General features: G+C 34.5%; 1 long non-coding RNA gene across 1 annotated transcript; it reads left to right on the top strand.

Moving 5' to 3' along the window:
- The first annotated feature begins 6560 nt into the window (after nt 1–6560).
- LOC148978363 (uncharacterized) lies at nt 6561–7962 on the top strand. Its single transcript, XR_016169303.1, has 3 exons — nt 6561–6704; nt 7350–7409; nt 7560–7962. It is a non-coding gene; the product is annotated as an uncharacterized LOC148978363 (long non-coding RNA).
- The last annotated feature ends 33 nt before the right edge of the window (nt 7963–7995 follow it).

Here is a 7995-nt window from a genome sequence, read left to right as displayed (position 1 = left end):
TCTTGATGGCACTCAGACTACTCCACTTAACTCTCTGCCAGCCCACCTCTACGTCAGCACACACACACACCGCCATAGAGGACAAGTGCCTCATTAGACAAATCCAGATTGAACCGATAAACAGGAAAGTTAGGACCTATTGAGATGTGAGTGATTGGTCTGGGACAGATAGAGAATAATAACGAGGTATACTTTCATGCTATGAATATGGATAAAATAAATGTTGTCTTTATTCAATTGAAGGATTTTATTGAGATAAATGACAAAGAAAGATAGGATGTATACCTAAAAAAAAAAATAAAAAAAAAATAAAAAAACAGAAAAAGAAGAGTCAGGCAGGGATAAACATAACCATATCATGTCTATACCGAAATGGTATATAGGCTATTTAAAGATGGATAGGCCTATTCTTAAAATCAACTTTATCTTTATTCAATGAAAGTGTTCAAATTCATTCAAATGTTCTTCTTTAGGGGTAAACAAAAAAAAAAAAACCCTCTTATATTTAAACAAAAAAAAAAAAGGATTTAATATTTTGTAAGTCATTTTCTAAATTGAAAAATAAAAACCTATCATTTTTTTATATAAATATAAACAGGTCAGGGTGATTTAAAACTGGTATACAGGACATGGGTATTTTTTATGTATAAATATCAAATTGGTGATTTGTCACGTGTATCAAATATTTTACATTATAAAATGTATTCATTACCCTTTAAATATATTTAGCTGTTTTATGAATTGTCTTGTGTTCCATTAAAAAAGTCATAAGCATATGCTGTGTAAACTTTCCCCATGTATCCCCCATTGGGACATGTTGTCACAGAAGGTTAAAATGTGTTCAGTGAACTGTATCTTTTAACTAACGGTGGTGAGAATGGCCCTTTTAAAGCAATTAAATTACATGATATATATAATTAGAATTATTACATGATATATATATATATATATATATATATATATATATATACACTGTATATATATATGTATGTTTTATTCTTAAATTGCTTTTAAAATGATTTGTTGTTCTGTAATTTCAGTTAATAGAGCCTTAATAACTGAAAATAAATTGTCTAATACTGTCTATTTTTAATTCCTACATATGGACTCTTTCTTGGTGTTTATGTTACCTGGAAACGCAATTATGGACACTGAATTTATAGTAACCTCATGACAAATGTAAAATACAACCACATCTTACATGCTGAGAAAAGAGCCAAAAGCCCATTAAAGCTGAAACCTTCCCGCAGCTTTTGTAATGTTTGAATTCCATATGCTCCTTTGTAATTCTTCATTTCAAGGCTTAAATGAAGAGTATGTGCATAGTGGTATCAATAAAGCGAACCACAGAAAGTTACTTAAATGTGGCATGGGGGGGGGGAGGGGTTTAGTCACAGTGAAGTCACAAGGAAGGAGCCGGTACGGTTTAAAGCTTTAGTCTAGAGTGAGGGTAAACAGCCCTCGCTGACTTCAAATGAATTGATAATCATCTCTGTCTTCAATTACGCACCATCACGGCTAATTTTTTATTGCTAGTTCACGACAAGTTAAAAACATTACAATGGACACATTCCCACACACAAATGGTTACCAGTAAGATGTCGCAACTTTCAGAAAAACAAAATCCTGCTTCCATCTGGTGTGGATCCTTGCCAAGAGATCTGCGGTCAAGAATTTACACATGCTGATTTTAATTGTGTCCTAGTGTCAACTGGGGAAACCCTTTCTCTATGATCTTTTTTAATTGTAGAGCACTAATGTAATTTAGTAACGACATTTATCCAAAGGCCGAAAAACACATCTTCTGATCATGAGTTAAATGGCTGAGAAGGACATCATTTGGTAAAAAGGCAAACTCATTACAGTACTTTTAAATTGTTTAATCACATAATGATTTCTTGTGATGTAATGATTCATATGAGTAAAAAGGAGTTTTGTTAATTGATTGTCGGGATTACCAGAAGAGCCCAAAGGCAAAAGATAATGCAGATACTTTTTTGTTAAAATTTTTTTTTTGTACTTTCCCACAAAAAAAAGAGGTGTGCGTGCACTTTTCCTTATACCGAAATGGCAATGTACGTGGTGCTAGCTCTTGTCCTTGTCCAAATGGTCCCGTGGGGACAGTTGAATTATTCACAGTCTGTTAGGTTTAAGAACTTCTCTAAGAAAGTCTTCACAGCTGATACTCACTTGAGAACACAGAGACATGGAAATGTAGGAGATGTAAAATACAGAATCTACTTAACTTATTTTGAGTGTTTTCCAGTAATAGAATGCAGGTTTAATTTTTATTTTATTTTATTTTGTAAAAATACAGAAGAAAAATGTTATTTCATAAAATTATGTATTCATTATTTACCTAATTTTGCTCATTTTAAGAAGGGACCAGCAGGTTAAACAATTCCCAGTCTTCCGTTAGCATTTCCTACTTTCATGAGTGGGCAAAAGATGTGACACGAAACAGAACAGAGGGTAAAAAGATCAACACTGCAATTACTGGGGCTCCCGCAGGTCGTCTCACTAAGAAGGTTTTTAAAAGAATTAGAAAGTTCAAACCTCCTGCTGTGGAGCAATGACACATCTGTGGAGAAATGAGTTCTTGCAGAGAAACCTTTTTCTGAGAAGAATAAAGATGAGTGCGAAGCTTTGGGTTTTTTTCCCCACAGGGATATTTGTCTCTTTTCTGTTGTTAAACCATTAGAGCATGATGGGAAAAGGACTTTTTGATTGGTCTAATGGTGTAGGTATTGGCTCTTAAGACACAGAAAGTGAGGAGACTTGAAAGTGAGGAGAGCTCCCAAGAATCGTTGCCCTCTGATCTTCTTGTTGATATGTTGGGATGGGCATGGTTGTAATCAATTAAATGTTCATTGTGTTGGAGCAAAACATTTGGGAGGTTAGAGATGTATTGTTATTGACGATGTCCTAGCAACTGAAACAAAGAGTGTCTTGTGCTTTTTAAGACGTGTTTTTAATTGGCCACAAAATATCTTTATGGGCCATGGAATGATGTGGTCTGTTTTGATCAGTCAAATTGTTCACAGTGTGGTATTAGCGGTAATTTATAATTTATACTAGTTATTGGACTTAATAACATGCAAGCTCACTTTAAAAAGAGGAAGTTTCTCTTTGATGTAAACCTGTAAATAAGACACTTAAATAATCGTTTCGACAGCAGAACATAATTCCTTAAAAAAAAAAAAAAAAAAAAATGTTATTCTAACAACTGCACATGTAGAGTAGATACATATAGATACAGATTTTATAGTTAATGAAGTATCAAATATTTATTTTAAAGGATAAATACATTTTACCATTTCTGACTGAAATTTAATTATAATGAAATCCACACCATTAAATTCAATAAATTATTTATATTTGAAAATACTGAATAGCAATAAAACGTCAGGATGAAGCATGAAGAAAACAACACATAAAATCAGCTGTTTGTGTTTGTACAGCTCAACTATTGATGCCTGAACATGTCAAACTGGCAGTTAGGAGGACATGATATATGAAGCTCCCCCTATTGGCCACAGGAGCATGTTCTTCCATGAAAGCACTGGAGATGCTTGGGTTTTGTATCACAAATTCCCAATGGAACTTATATTCAGAGATTCTTGTCTTTAGGTACTTGCCCAGCTGCCAGGTTGGCTAAGCCATGGCTATTGAAAAACAGCAGAGCGTCGCTTGTTTTCTTTACCGCTTGAGTTACTGCTTGCTATCACTAATTGAGCAGAATTACACCCGTTTGCTTGCTTTTCTTAGTACTGTGAAAATGTTTGGGTTACTGCAGCAGATGATAGGACTGTAAAGGTATGTGAAGCAGGAGAATGTATTAGAGATAAGAACATCTCGGGTGGGTGGCAGTGTGCCACAATTTAGGTAGAACATCTTGTGTGTGTGTATATATATATACATATATATATATATATTGATGAATGGATGGAACTCATGTCAAATATGGCAAGTTATAAACGTGTAATATTTGGAGCCTAAGGATGCCGTGCTGTGTTTATGAAAATGTGGGCTCCCTTTCTATACCTGAATGAGAGTGTAGTATAAAAGAGGAAAAATACGTCATATATATCTGTGTTGTTACCTGCTGTTTCTGCTAAGTCTAAACAGTCTTTATTTTTTTTGACTCAACCATTTATTCTATGTATTTATGTAATTCGTCCTTTTATCTGCTGTTTTATAATTTTTTTTCTACATTGTGCAATTTAATTATTTTTATTTATTCAATTATTATTTTACTTTTTTCGGGGGCTGGTTGATTAAGTTCAGGTAAGGGGTAAACAACAAAACATTTCACTGATGCAATTAATATTTTCTGACTGGTATTGTTCGTGAGGAAAAAAAAAGAGAGAAAGAAATTACATTTTCATTTTATACATTGACACCGGTGTATAAAATCAAGCACCTAGCCAGTCAGTCTGCTTATACAAACATCTGTAAAAAAAAAAAAAAAAAAAAAAAAAAAGGCCGTTCTGAAGAGATGTAACTGTAACTGTAACTGGTGTATTGGAAGCATTTAGGAACAACACCAACTTAGCCACAAAACATAAAAATCACCAATGCTCTGCTGACTCCATAGCTCAAAAGTTTCAAATTTTCACTGCCATTAATATCAGCACAAAAACCGTGAGGCATGACCTTCATGGAATGGGTTTCCATGGCCAAGCAGCTCCATGCAAGCCTCACATCACCAAGTAATGCCATTGCCAAGTGTCAGATGGACTGGTGTAAAGCATACAGTGTCTGGACTCTTGAGCAGTGGAAAAGTCTTCCGTGGAGAGACAAATTACGGTTCTCTGTTTGGCAGTCTGATATCTGGATTTGACGTAGGACTTAACGATTAAGATGTCCCGACTCTGATTCACAAGATTTCAGTTTGATTCGATTCTAGATTGTCGATTTTCGTTTTAATTCACTAAATTCAATGATTCAATTTTCATTGGTCCCACCACAAAGTAAGAAATTAATAAAACAGTTATCATGTGACTATGATGCACGTGACTATGATGCACATCATTGTATTGTAATAAATATAAGGTTATGACACCAAAAATTTTAGATAGCGGTGAAATTGATTCAAATTTCGATACCACAGCTAAAACTCTTAATATACATTTCGAAGATTATTAAAAGGTTAGTTCACCCAAAAATGGATTATGTAATTAATGACTCACCCTCATGTCGTCCCAAGCTCATAAGACCTCCGTTTATCTTCGTAACACAGTTTAAGATATTTTAGATTTAGTCCGAGAGCTTTCTGTCCCTCCATTGAAAATGCATGTACGATATACTGTCCTTGTCCAGAAAGAAAATAAAGACATCATCAAAGTAGTCCATGTGAAATCAGTCACATCGAAAAAGCATCGAAAATACATTTTGGTCCAAAAATAACAAAAAATAAATAAATGTAAAGTGGAGGACAGTAAAGTGATGTAAAGTGGAGGACAGAAGGCCTCAAGAGTGATGGGATGTACATCCGAAAACAGTACTTTAGGTAGGTAATCAGGATAAATATATATATATATATATATATATATATATATATATATATATATATATATATATATATATATAGTTTTATATTTTATGCTCAACATTCCTAAAACCTGGTTTTCATTACATTTTAAATCATGACAATGACAGACAGAGTTTATAAAACTGAGGGAGACGTTTCACCTGTGAATTGTGGTCTTTAAGATGGTGAAGATAACACAAGCAAGAGTTATTCAGAGGTCATTTGCTATGAACAGCTGGACAAGGTGAATGTTTTTAACCTTGCAGGCTGTCTACATCAAGATTCTATGACTAAACCTCCCACGATGCACTGCACTCAAACTAAATCTGTCTGAGAGGACTTGAAAGATTCTGCATCAAGCAACAGAAAGTCTAACAACACTAACTGTGCGTACTCAGACAAATGAAGAGCTAATTGGATGAATTAAACAGCAGCTTCTGGTCTCCTCCTTTACAGACATCACCCAAAGCATCCTGACATCATTTATAACTGCCTGAACAGAGAAGACAACCCTGGAAGCAGATTCCCTCTACATTAGAAAAAAAAAAAAAAACCTGCACACTGGGACACCAAAATAATCTATGATCCCTTTTATCCCGCTTCGCATCAGTTCTTCCAGCTTTTCTCTTGGAATGTACCACAAATCCCTATCCGCAAAGACCACCGGCTTTCAGCAGAAGCTTCAGCCAAGCTCTTAACCCGCATACTAACCCCATATGACTGTCTGACAGGTGCTGCTGCTGCGCTACCAACAACTGCGTTTTGTCTGTACTTTATGGTCTCATTCAATGAACGTACTGCACTGATTGTAAAAAAAAAAAAAAAAAAAACGCATTTTCTATAGAGATCATTTTGTTCAGCCACAACCTGCCTCTGTGTGATTGCTCTGTAAAAATATGTGTGTTTTGCATATGGGTAGTTAATGCATAGTTGTCTGCATGTTATACGTTTTTAAAAATCTAAATGCATAAGTTAGACAGACTTTTTAAGCTAATAATTACAGATCACCACCCACTGACTTTTTTTGTCCATATACTATGGTGGGCCCTGTTAAACGTTTTGTTACCCATATTCTTCAAAATATCTTCTTTTGTGTTCAGAAGAAAAGGTTTGGATCAACTGAGGGCGAGTAAATGATGAACTATGGGTGAACTATCCCTTTAGCACACAGGTATGTAAAAGTTTTACTTTAAATTACTTTAAATAATTTTGTTTTAATAAGCTTTAAATAAGTACATTTATGTGCCGTCTAATATACTAAACCATGTGAAAAGGCTATTTTAGTATAGGCTAATTTTGCTACTGTAGTATTTTTCACTATTTAAAGTTAATATATTTTAAACGTTCTAAATTGAAACTTTATCATTATCATCAAGATCTTTACGCAAACACACCAATCAACCTCTTTCTGGTTCTGGCAATTGTGTAATACAAGTAGTTTTAGTTACCATAAATGATCTGACAGTACACTTTAACCATATCAAAAACATCTGAAGTAGAAATATGCAGCAAGTCCTTGGGTGGATCAAAAAAGCACTCTAAAGTAATGGCATGCAATATAAATTAAAACTATGACATATTTTGCTAAAATAACATGGAATTTACTGTCTGAAAAAAAAATCACATTAAATGAATACTAGGTTAAATTAATTTTAAAGTATACAACTTTCGTAATAAGTTCTCAAATACTAATACTTTATCAGTAGCTTATACTAAAGAATATCTATTTCTTTTTCACAAGGGGTATTTCATGCAGTTTCTACCGTTGTCCTATTCAGTCTACTCTCAGTTGTCTTTGGGTGTTCTTATCTCGCAGCTACTGATGATCTGAACTAAGCTGTATCATCTGTCATCTGTGTATTTCAAAGGCTCAAAGGTATCTTACGAGTTTCTTGTAAAGCATGCAGCCATGAAATGAGATAAATAGCTCCATCTTGTGTTAAGTGGCGTGTGTGCAGGGGATGGCATCATTCATTTGAGAGACTGAATGCCTACAAACCACAAATCCATAAACACTTCATTGCAGGCCCATTTTGGAAACAGCAATCCTGATCTGACTAAGGACAGGGACTCAATATCCATCTGGCGATTCCAGTGCAGTGAGTGCCCAAACAATAGTGCTTATTGACACAGACTTACACGCTGTGTCTTTTTACGTTTTACTCCGTCCAAAAAGAAACAAGCTGGTAACTATGAGTAAGCTTTCTTCTGGAGATATTATCAGCACTTAAAGTCCTGACATGAGAGGTTAACAACCCAGTGAGAGCACAAAACTCCATTTATCCACAAAAAGAAATGGTCCAGGTAATTGTGTTATTTAGAAGCAGCAGTCACTGCCATTAGGGGAGATGAGGCTTTCAACCCTCCTTGAATACATGAACTTTCTTACCCTGTACAAAACCTCCTGGATTTGGACATTTAGCAGCAATTCTTACAATATATATATATATATATATATATAT

Source organism: Pimephales promelas, chromosome 7, assembly GCF_988280905.1.
Source record: "Pimephales promelas chromosome 7, fPimPro1.hap1.1, whole genome shotgun sequence".
In the NCBI taxonomy this organism is placed as follows: Eukaryota; Metazoa; Chordata; class Actinopteri; order Cypriniformes; family Leuciscidae; genus Pimephales; species Pimephales promelas.
This window is presented reverse-complemented; position numbering and strand designations above follow the sequence as displayed.